At 47.8% G+C, this 11,785-nt stretch overlaps 1 long non-coding RNA gene across 2 annotated transcripts; it reads left to right on the top strand.

Annotated features, from left to right (window-relative positions):
- LOC102173120 lies at positions 4,938-10,762 on the top strand. Of its 2 annotated transcripts, XR_001919721.1 has the most exons (3): positions 4,938-5,447; positions 9,776-9,978; positions 10,516-10,762. It is a non-coding gene; the product is annotated as an uncharacterized LOC102173120 (long non-coding RNA). The 2 variants fall into 2 exon arrangements; XR_001919722.1 differs by lacking the exon at positions 10,516-10,762 and having other exon boundaries at positions 4,938-5,449; positions 9,776-10,415.

Below are 11,785 nucleotides of genomic sequence, written 5' to 3'. Positions count from 1 at the left end.
CTTAGCAACTAAACAGCAACAGCAGAGAACCAAGCGTCTTGGAGGATGTCAGGTGATCACATATTTACTTCCTGGATTCTGTGCACAGCATCAGGTTCTCTCAAAGTAAAGCACATGAGGAATCCATTATTTCAGGGAAGGAAATTCCAAACCTGGGCTTCAAAACCTAAAGGACCTTAGTCCAGCAGTGCTGACCTCAGTCCAGGACATGTGGTTAGAACAACAGGTTTCCGCCTTTAGGACAACTGCTCTTCCTTTCTAGTAGGAAACTCCACACCTTAATGACAAAACGGCCCTTTGCTCCAGTGTCCTCCAGCATCCCAGGGTCACCTGCTTCCCCCTTCCTGTGGCATTCCACATCCCCCAGAACTCCCCATTTAACTTTGTTTCCATCTTCACTTAGATCTTCCTATTTTAGACACACTATTTAACTTCCCCAAGTCTCAATTTCTTCATCTGTACAAACGGAACTAAAAACGTACTTTCTTTTTGACTACATGGCATGATATATGCCACACATTCAGTTCAGTTCAGTTCAGTCGCTCAGTCGTATCCGACTCTTTGTGATCCCATGAATTGCACCATGCCAGGCCTCCCTGTCCATCACCAACTCCTGGAGTTTACTCAAACTCATGACCATCGAGTCGGTGATGCCATCCAACCATCTCATTCTCTGTCATCCCCTTCTCCTCCTGCTCTCAATCCCTCCCAGCATCAGAGTCTTTTCCAATGAGTCAACTCTTGGCATGAGGTGGCCAAAGTATTGGAGTTTCAGCTTTAGCATCAGTCCTTCCAATGAACACCCAGAGCTGATCTCCTTTAGAATGGACTGAATGGATCTCCTTGCAGTCCAAGGGACTCTCAAGAGTCTTCTCCAACACCACAGTTCAAAAGCATCAATTCTTCGGCGCTCAGCTTTCTTTATAGTCCAACTCTCACATCCATACATGACTACTGGAAAAACCATAGCCTTGACTAGACGGACCTTTGTTGGCAGAATAATGTCTCTGCTTTTGAATATGCTATCTAGGTTGCTCATAACTTTTCTTCAAGGAGTAAGCGTCTTTTAATTTCATGGCTGCAATCACCATCTGCAGTGATTTTGGAGCCCACAAAAATAAAGCCTAACATTTTTTCCACTGTTTCCCCATCTATTTCCCATGAAGTGATGGGACCAGATGCCATGATCTTAGATTCCTAATCCATCTACAACATAGAAAAAAATCAAAACAAAGATCCTTGCCAATAGTTTAAATGTTTTTTTTTCTTCCCCAGAGTCTGTGTTTTTTACAATAAAAAACCCCACCCACCCTATTAATTAATATACTGAAATAAAGATGATGCTGTTAAAGTGCTGCACTCAACATGCCAGCAGATTTGGAAAACTCAGCAGTGGCCACAGGACTGGAAAAGGTGTTTCCATTCCAATCCCAAAGAAAGGCAATGCCAGAGAATGTTCAAACTACCACACAATTGTACTCACACACCAGCAAAGTAATGCTCAAAATTCTCCAAGCCAGGCTTCAACAATACATGAACTGTGAACTTCCAGATGTTCAAGCTGGATTTAGAAAAGGCAGAGGAACCAGAGATCAAATTGCCAGCATCCGTTGGATCATCAGAAAAAGCAAGAAAGTTCCAGTAAAACATCTACTTCTGCTTCACTGACTACGCCAAAGCCTTTGACTGTGTGGATCACAACAAACTGTGGAAAATTCTTCAAGAGATGGGAATACCACACCACCTGACCTGCCTCCTGAGAAATTTGTATACAGGTCAAGAAGCAACAGTTAGAACTGGACATGGAACAACAGACTGGTTCCAAATAGGAAAAGGAGTATGTCAAGGCTGTATACTGTCACCCTGCTTATTTAACTTATATGCAGAGTACATCATGCAAAATGCTGGGCTGGATGAAGCACAAGCTGGAATCAAGACTGCTGGGAGAAATATCAATAATCTCAGATACGCAGATGATACCACCCTTATCGCAGAGAGCAAAGAACTAAAGAGCCTCTTGATGAAAGTGAAAGAGGAGAGTGAAAAAGTTGGCTTAAAACTCAACATTCAGGAAACTAAGATCAGGGCATCCAGTCCCATCACTTCATGGCAAATAGATGGGGAAACAATGGAAACAGTGAGACTTTATTTTCTTGGGCTCCAAAATCACTGCAGATGGTGACTGCAGCCATGAAATAAAAAGTCACTTGCTCCCTGAAGAAAAGCTATGATCAACCTGACAGCATATTAAAAAGCAGAAACATTATTCTGCCAACAAAGATCTGTCTAGTCAAAGCTACAGTTTTTCCAGTAGTCATGTATGGATGTGAGAGTGGAACCATAAAGAAAGCTGAGCGCCAAAGAATTGGTGCTTTTGAACTGGGGTGTTGAAGACTGTTGAGAGTCCCTTGGACTGCAAGGAGATCCACCAGTCCACCCTAAAGTATATCAGTCCTGAATATTCATTGGAAGGACTGATGCTGAAGCTGAAACTCTGGCCACCTGATGCGAAGAACTGACTTATTGGAAAAGACCCTGATGCTGGGAGAGATTGAAGGCAGGAGGAGAAGGGGACAACAGAGGATGAGATGGTTGGATGGCATCACCAACTCGATGGACATGAGTTTGAGTAAGCTCCGGGAGTTGGTAATGGACGGGGAAGCCGTGCATGCTGCAGTCCATGGGGTTGCAAAGAGTTGGACACAACTGAGCAACTGAACTGAACTGGAATAAAATATATGATCCCAAAGAATCTCCAAATGTTGCAAAGAAAAATGATTAACTAAATGGTCCTCTATTTCCATGTATACCCATTTTCAGGATGCCTTCCTTTAAAGCAAGCCCTATTAGGATAACATATACTTCAGTAAATCTGGAAATCTCATCATGTTGCTTCAGGGAATAGCAAAATGCCACCAAGAGAATCCCAAAGAGAAGGAGCACTCAGTGTCACTGGTCACCCTTTACCAAGGCCTAATCACAACCCTACCCCTTCCTTCCATCTCACTCCCACCCAACATAAGCCACAGGAGAAAATGGAAGCCTCATTACCTTCGGAAAAAGTTGGGAACCTCCATCTGGCTGGTAAGATGTATTATGGCAACAATTCAGATTACCTTTAAATATAAATTCTTGAGCAAAGACCTCTTCAAAAGCAATGCCTATACTGGAATGAGTATGTTTTATATAGAAGACTAGTCTTATTTTTAAATGATTTTATTTATTTATTTCTGGCTGTGCTGGGTCTTTGTTGCTGTGTGCAGACTTTTTCTAGTTGCCACAAGCAGGGGCTACTCTCTAGTTGTGGTATGTGGGTTTCTCATTTCAGTGGCTTCTCCAGTTGGGGTGCATGGGCTCTAGAACTCGGGCTCAGCAGCTGTGGCGAAGGGGCTTAATTGTGGCTCACAGACTTCGATGTTCTGCAGCACGTGGAATCTTCCTGGGCCAGGGATTGAACCCGAGTCTCCTACATTGGCAGGTGGATTTTTAATCACTGGACCACCAGGGAAGTCCAGAACCCTACCTTTATTTATTTTTATTTATTTATTTATTTTTAGACGCCTACCTTTAAAAGCCTGCTTCCCTCAGTTATTGGCTGTGGGTGCTCTCAGCACCCAAAATGGTCTGGAGTACCAGTCATGCCACTCACTACACTCTCCTGCATTAGGAGTAAGAGATATCCACACAGTCATTCTCGTGGGCTCTCAAAAAAGTCATTTCCCTGCCTATCCTTCTTAAGAATTAGATCATTTTTGCTGATTCTATCCCTGAATCATGGCTTCCCTGGTGGTCAGTGGTAAAGAATCCGCCTGCCATGCAGGAGGCAAAATGTGTTCTATCCCTGTGTCCATAAGAACCCCTGGAGAAGGAACTGGAAACCCACTCCAGTATTCTTGCCTGGGAAATTCCATGGACAGAGGAGCCTGGCCGGCTGCACTTCATGGGGTCAGGAAGAGTCGGACACGACTCAGCAATCCCTGTATCACCACGTTGAGGATCTTTTTTTCTATCTGCCATTTTTCTAACAACTGACTTTCTCTGTTTTCCCCGCATACAGGTTGGAAGATGTGAAAAGCACTTCCTGGTAATTCCATTAAGAGAACCAAGTATTATGTTCACTAAACATATGTGTATATAAAGGTCAAAAGTTATTTTAAAAGTAACTTGTCAACTCAAACCACTACAGCAAAACAAACTAAAAATAGGGTTCTATGGGTACCATTTGTTGAGCCTGTTCTGTGCCACATGTAGTTGGAACAATTGGCTTTCACTTTTAGGACAACTGCCGTTCCTTCCTAGTAGGAAACTCCATGCCTTAATGACAAAATGTCCCTTTGCTCTGGTGTCCTCCAATTCTAGAGCCCAGGGTCACCAGCTTCACCCTTTTTGTGGCATTCGGTTTTCCTCAGTACACCCCATTTAACTTTGTTTCCGTCCTCCCTTAGTTCTAAAAACTGACTTTCTCTGTTTTCCACACACACGGGTTGGAGATATCAAAAGCACTTCCTGGATCGTGTACCATCCACGTGCAACCTCATCTCGCTTCTCAACAAACTCATAGGTGGGCATTCTGCACATCAGAACACAAGTCCAAGCCGCACAACTTGGAGACGGCAGAGAACGGGCCGCAAGAGCCTGAGACGTCGTGGCCGTCCCGCGGGCGCGCAGCAGGCACCACCCTGCTCTGCCTCTGAACAAGGGTACCTGCTGCCCTAACTCTGCACGGTGCAGGTGCCTCAAGCCCCGGCCATGCCAGGCGCGGAATCGGGGAAACCTGGGTAACCGGATCAGCCGCCCGCCTACACCCACTGGTAGCCGAGCCAATCGAGGCTCCCTTGCGGCTCAGTGGTAAAGAATCCGCCCGCAATGCGGGAGACCTGGGTTCGATCCCTGGGTTGGGAAGATCCCTTGGAGAAGGGAAAGGCTACCCACCCCAGTATTCAGGCCTGCAGAATTCAGTGGACTGTGTAGTCCATGGGGTCGCAGAGTCGGACTGAGCGACTTTCACTTTCACATTCAAACCGACGCTCAGAGAGTAGCGAAGGAGAGGCTCTGCACCAAAAAACCGCCGAGCCCGAACTCCTGCGCGGGCGCCCCTCCGGGTCCGCTCAGCCTCCACATCGCTTCGTTCCCCTCAAGAGGGAGCGACGCGCTTGAATCGGGATCCGCCGCGCGCCTCAGTTTAGAGCGGGACCCCAGTAGCCACCGAAGTTCCCCCGCTTGCAGCCCTACCTGGTTGCTGCGGAGACCATGACGCGTCAATGCCACCAGCCCGTGACGTATTTTTCCCTCGCCCGGTGATACGGCTCCGTCCAATCACGGCCGTGAGACTGCGCGTGCGCCCCTCAAGCCACAGGGAGGAGCTGCGGGATGGGGGTGGTCTGAACGTTGTCCTCTGGTGTACAGGCCCTACTTCCACATTCCGGAGGGAAATTAAGAAAGTCACGGTGTGAGTTTCGTGCACTCTGCTGGCGTGGGGGGAAGGGAGGGCAGGGAACACAGAGTTGGGGAATGTGTGTGCTCAGTCGGCTTACTGGTGTCCGACTCTTTGCGACCCTATGGACTGTAGCGCGCCCAGGTTCCTCTGTCCTTGGGATTCTCCAGGCAAGAATACTGGAGCGGGTTGCTAGTTCCTTCTCCAGGGGATCTTCCCGACCCAGGGATGGAGTCGTCTCTCTTGCGTGTCCCGCATTGGCAGGTGTATTCTTTACCACTAGCGCCACCTGGGAAGTCATGAGACTGTATGCTAGGTAGTATAAAGCCTTAGTGATTAAAGCCGTGTGATATTGGCTGAAAGATAAATTTAAAAATAAATGGGAAAGAAGAGAGGCCAGAAACAGACTCGGGGGTATGTAGTCACGGGGGTATGTGACTCACAAAGGAGTCACAGTAATGCAATAGGAAAGTTCTTAGCAAGAAAAAGAGCTTGATCTGTTGAATGTGGTTGTCAGGGTTGGGGGATGAACCCCTACTTCATGCAAGAAAATAAGTTCAAAATGCGTTGTGTCATGGTCTGTGCAAGGGCTGGAAAATAATTTCCAGACATGAGGCAGAATGAGAGGAGAATAGAGTTTCTTAGAGCAGGAGATGTGTTAGAACAGTGGGCCAACATCCCGACAGATCCGGGAGAGAAGACCCTTTTCATGGGTTAGCAGTGCTTAGTCGTGTCCACCTCTAGGGGACCCCAAGGACTGTAGCCCACCAGGCTTCTCTGTCCACGGAATTTTCCAGGCAAGAATACCTAAGTGGAGTGCCCTTTCCTCCTCCAAGATATCTTCCCAACCCAGGGATTGAACCTGCACCTCCTGCGTCTCCTGCGTCTCCTGCATTGGCTGGTGGATTCTTTACCACTGAGCTTGAGACCCCTTTTCATGGGTTTGTAGCCAATTTTTATAGACTCAAGAGAAAAATTCCTGCTGGAAGGGTGGTATTAGGTGATTGGTTAAGGCTCTATAGGGTGAGTAGCTGGGTGGGTATTTTTACCTAATATGCGGTCAGGGAGGTGGCCAGTAAAGCCTAGGAGGGTTCTTGGCAACAGTTACAGTGGGACTTAGTCAGTTCCGGAGATGACCTTGCTGTGGAGCTCTGCCATCTGTGGCCTTGGTACAAGACCTCACACCTGGTACAGGGCACCACAGATTGTAGACCTAAGTGTGAAAGACACAACTGTGGGTAGTAATAGCTAACTGCAGAATATCAGGAGCACAGGCCCTGGGCACATGGTCTTCAGTAGTCGAGACACATGGGCTCTGTAGTTGCAGCTCATGGGCTCTAGTGAAGTCTCTCAGTCGTGTCTGACTCTTTGCGACCCCATGGACTGTAGCCTATCAGGCTCCTCCATCCATGGGATTTTCCAGGCAAGAGTGCTGGAGTGGATTGCCATTTCCTTCTCCAGGGGATCTTCCCAACCCAGGAATCGAACCCGCATCCCCCGCATTGCAGGCAGACGCTTTACCGTCTGAGCCACCAGGGAAGCCCCCATGGGCTCTAGACCTTGGGCTAAATACTTGTGACTCACAGGCTTAGTTGCTCCATGGCATGTGGAGTTTTCCCAGATCAGGGGTCAAACCCATTTCCCTTCCCACATTGGCAGGTGGATTCTTAAACACTGGACCAGCAGGGAAGTCCAACTGGCAGGTTCTTGAGGGCAGGAACTGTGTTTCTCTACCTTACCCTTTTTGGCACAAATTAAGTGTTAAAAACCGTTTCTTTTTAATGACTTTTTAAAAATTGCAGTTTGGAAAGGTAGATTTCCCATACACTTCCTGCCTGTACACATGCATTGCGTGCTCAGTGGCTCAGTCATGGTTAGCTCTTTGTGACCCCATGGACTGTAGCCCACCAGGCTTCTCTGACCATGGGATTTCCCAGGCAAGAATAATGGAGTGGGTTGCCATTTCCTCTTCCAGAGGATCTTCCCAACCCAGGGATCGAACCCTCATCTCCTCCGTCTCCTACATTGGCAGATGGATTCTTTACCACTAAGCCACCTGGGACCCCACACATGCATTGCCTCCCCCATTACCAACATCACTCATCAGATGGTACCCTTTCTACCAAGGATGAAACAACACTGACAAATCATAATCACCCCAAGTGCTCACTTTACTTGAGGGTTCACTCTTGTTCTATATTCTGAGCGTTTGGACAAACGTATAATGATGTATATCCATGATTATAATATCATATATTTTTACTGCCTTAAAATTTCTCTGTGCTCTATTTGTCCTTTCTCCCCCTCCTATTAATAGCCTTTTATTGAGGAAAGTTTATGACATGAAACTTTATTTTTTCATATATTTATTTGGCTGCACTGGGTCTTGTGGCACGCAAGATCTTCACTGCAACATGTGGATTCTTTACTTGTGGCATGTGGGATCTAGTTCCCTGACCAGGGATGGAACCCAGGCCCCCTGCATTGGGAGCATGGACTCTTAGCCACTGAACCACCAGGGAAGCCCTAAGACATGAAACTTGAAAGCATCATCATAAATTTGAGGTTATGAATACTTAATTTCCCCCTTTGTAATTCAGGTTCTGATTTATGAAGTCATAAGACTGATCTTGGGTGGCCTCAGCCTGCAAGGGCTTGGAGCAAAGCTTGAGTTCCCAACAAGAAATTGGGCTGGATCCCATAGGTGAAAGCTCCAGATCCTAGCCACTAGACCGGTGATCAGGGACAAGTGCCCTGGCCCTTTGGTTTTGCAGAAAAGAATTTCCACAAAGACAGAAAGTAGTGAAGCAAGTAAAGTGTTTACAAAGAGGAAAAAAAGTACAGTATGTGTGCATAGGCAAGGGGCAGACTCAGAAGGAGAGTCCCTGAGTTGCGCCCTCTTGGCAGTTTGAATCACTTATATGGGACATTTCTTCCAGTTTTCCTTTGGCCAATAATTTTGATTTGCCTGGTTCACAGTCTATATTTGATATATCTCAGGATCCTTCCATGTGAGCACACATCTCTCTTAGCCAAAATGGATCCTACCACAAACATATCTGGGTATTCCCTGACATTGCTCCCCCTTTGGCCTGTAGTCTGGAGGCTTTCTGCTCATTTGTGGTTGGGGAGGTCTCTGAATTTCGGTAATGAGAGATACATGGTCTGGGCATGGCCCAGCCTCCTCCCTTAACTGTCCTGCTATTACTGTCTTAGAGTTTCAGTCCAGAGGGAATGAATCTCCAGTTGCTTTACCCTGGAGGTTCATCTGCCTTCTGCCTGGGGACTGCTAATCTACAAAGGGAATATGGACAATGGTTAGTTATTTTGAGGTGGTATGGCACTTTGGGGTCCAAATGTTAAACTGGTGTATTACTGAATGCAGACTGAAGGTGGCAAGCCTCATAACTGAGGGACCAGAAAATGCTTGCAGGCTGGAATTCTCTTAAATTCTGACTTCCTTTCCTCCCTCTGGGTTTCTGGTCCTTTGTGAAATGGATACCGTCCTCCTGGTAATTGTTGGGGAATGGGATGTTACTGTTATTTTTCTTTTTTGTTTTGTTCTTAATTTTTTTAAGTTGTATAAAATGAAAGTGTTAGTTGCTTAGTCATGTCTGATTCTTTGCAACCCCATGGACCCACCAGGCTCCTCTGTCCATGGTTTTGTCCAAGCAAGAATACTGGAGTGGGTTGCCATTTCCTCCTCCAGAGGATCTTCCCAACCCAGGGATCGAACCCCTATCTCCCACATTGCAGGCAGATTCCTTATGGTCTGAGCCGCCAGGATATAGACTATTTAAAATGTTGTGTTACTGCTGTACTGCAAAGTGACTCAGTGATACACATACACACTTTTTAAACATTCTGTTCCATTATTAGTCCCGGGATACTGAATATAGTTCCCTATGCAGTACAGTTCTCTGCTATTGTTGCTCAGATGTCGCATTTTTTATTCCCACGAGTTACTCACTTTTCTTTTTCAACTGACATTGAAAGCCGGGAGATTCAAAGCCTGCCCCCCAACTAAAGAGGTAGGCCCTGGGGGCGGGCGCTCGCAAGGGTTCTAGTACCAGAGACCTAAACGACAGCGGGAGGTTGGGGAATCACCGTAGGACTGGGCAAAAGCCCGGATCCACCGATGGCCCTCAGGAATCGCCCTCTGTCAGGGCTCCCAACTGTCAATCAAGAAGTCTCCTGGCGACCGGGCCAATCAGGCTCCGAGGCCAGGGCTCGAAAGCGCTAAGGAGGGCAGTTGGCTGACCTTCCCAGCACTGGGTGCCATGATGATGCTGCTTTCTTCCCGCTCCTTCATCCCCACAAAACCCCCTTCCCTCACTGTAGGGGAAAGAAACATCGCCCTTCTCAGCTGGCATCGCCGAGAGACCACCCGTCCCTCTAGGTCACTCTGCCCCACAGGGGACTGCACGTCCAGAATGCTTCGCAGGTAGGCGGGCAGTAGGACGTCAGCAGCCTGCGACCACTTCCGGCGTCCTGCTGACACGTCGGCTGGGAGCTGTGACAGACAGGAGGCCCCAACCCACGAGGTGAGACAATGGGTCCCTGAAACCGGGAAGGGGCCCGGCTTTTCGGGGGTCGGTGTCTCCCGCCCGTTTTCTATGGGAAAGTCTCAGGATTTGATGCTAAAAGGGTATCCTACCCTGTAATCCACCAACAGAAGTGCCGCTACATGCCTGCCTGCCCCACTCGTAATCACCCAAACCCAGGAACGGCCCAAATCATTCACTAACAGGCAGTTAAGGTATAATCTTTCAGTGGGCTGTCAGGAAATCGACAGAAAGGGCGGATGGCCCGTTGGCGAGTTGTAAAGGGAACTGTTACCGGACCAAGATGGCGGAGTCAGGCTCCACCTCATTTCCTGTTGTTGTTGTGCAGTCACAGTTTTGTCGGACTCTTTGTGATCCCATGGACTGCAGCACGCCAGGCTTATCTCTTTCACTATCTCCCAGTGCTTGCTCAAACTCACGTCCGTGAGTCTCTGATGCCATCCAACTGTTAGGGGAAGCACACTGATTGAAACCGCCCACCCTGGCCAGGCACCAGCATGAGTTGTTTTATGACAGGAGATCCTCATAAGGAATATGAAACTAATAAGCCACCACCAACCGGAAGAGTTCGGGAAAGGTTGAAAGGAGACACTGTGTGTCCGTCCACTTCCCAGAATCCCTCTCACTAGCGTCCACCTCCGCTGAGCGATATGCGCCACCAGGAAAGACTCTGAATTAGAATGATTGGCCAAAGACCACCTGGAAATTTTCCCATCACCATAAAACCTGAGACTGCGAGCCACAGGACAGAGCAGTTCTCCTGGGCTCCCTTACCCTACTGCTCTCCACCCAGGTGCCCTTTCCCAATAAAATCTCTTGCTTTGTCAGCAGATGTGTCTCCTTGGGCAATTCATTTCCGAGTGTTAGACAAGAACCCAGTTTTGGGCCCTGGAAGGGATCCCCCTTCCTGCAACACAACTGCAGTGACCCAAGAAGGAAAGAGCAGATAAAACCAAGTAGGGTCTTGGAATATAGGAACAGAAAAACCAGACCCTGCCCCATGTTGTAACTATTAGTGGAACTGTATAATCTCTCTCCTCCTACCCCACAGGGAGAAGGTATTTGCCCTACTCTTCCCCCACCCAGTATACATGCCTCATCCAATCAGCAAAAGCCCCACAAGAACCTAATCCCACTCCTTGTACCCTGGTTATAAAGGTGGGCTAAGGACCCCTGTTCAACATTGTTCTCCCTTTAGCTGGCCCACTGTTCTAACAGCCTCTCCCAGTCTAATAAACTTATTTTTCCCCCTCTCATTCTGTCTCATGTCTGGAAATTCTTTTCCAACCTGCACCCAGACCAGGACACCAACCATCTCATCCTCTGTCATGCCCTTCTCCTCCTGCCTTCAATCTTTCCCAGCATCAGGGTCTTTTCTAATGACTGGCCTCTTCAGGTGGCCAAAGTACTGGAGCTTCAGTTTCAGCACCAGTCTTCCCAGTGAATATTCAAGACTGACTTTCTTTAGAATTGACTGGTTTTGAAACCGTTAATCTCGGAGTGGGACTTGAACCCATGTGCTGGGACTGGAAACCAGCCAAAACCCTGCTTGGGACTCGAACCCATCCAAAACCTAGTTTGGGACCTGAACCCAGCCAAAACTCTGCTTGGGACTTGCACCCATGGCTAGGACTTGAACCCAGCCAAAACCCACAGTACCTGGTTTCAGGGCCTAATAATAGTCAAGGCTATGGTTTTTCCAGTGGTCATGTATGGATGTGAGAGTTGGACTATAAAGAAAGCTGAACGCCGAAGAATTGATGCTTTTGAACTGTGGTATTGGAGA

Source organism: Capra hircus, chromosome 19 (genome assembly GCF_001704415.2).
Source record: "Capra hircus breed San Clemente chromosome 19, ASM170441v1, whole genome shotgun sequence".
Taxonomy (NCBI): Eukaryota; Metazoa; Chordata; class Mammalia; order Artiodactyla; family Bovidae; genus Capra; species Capra hircus.
The sequence above is the reverse complement of the archived record's forward strand: the minus strand, read 5'-3'. Positions and strand labels throughout refer to the sequence as shown.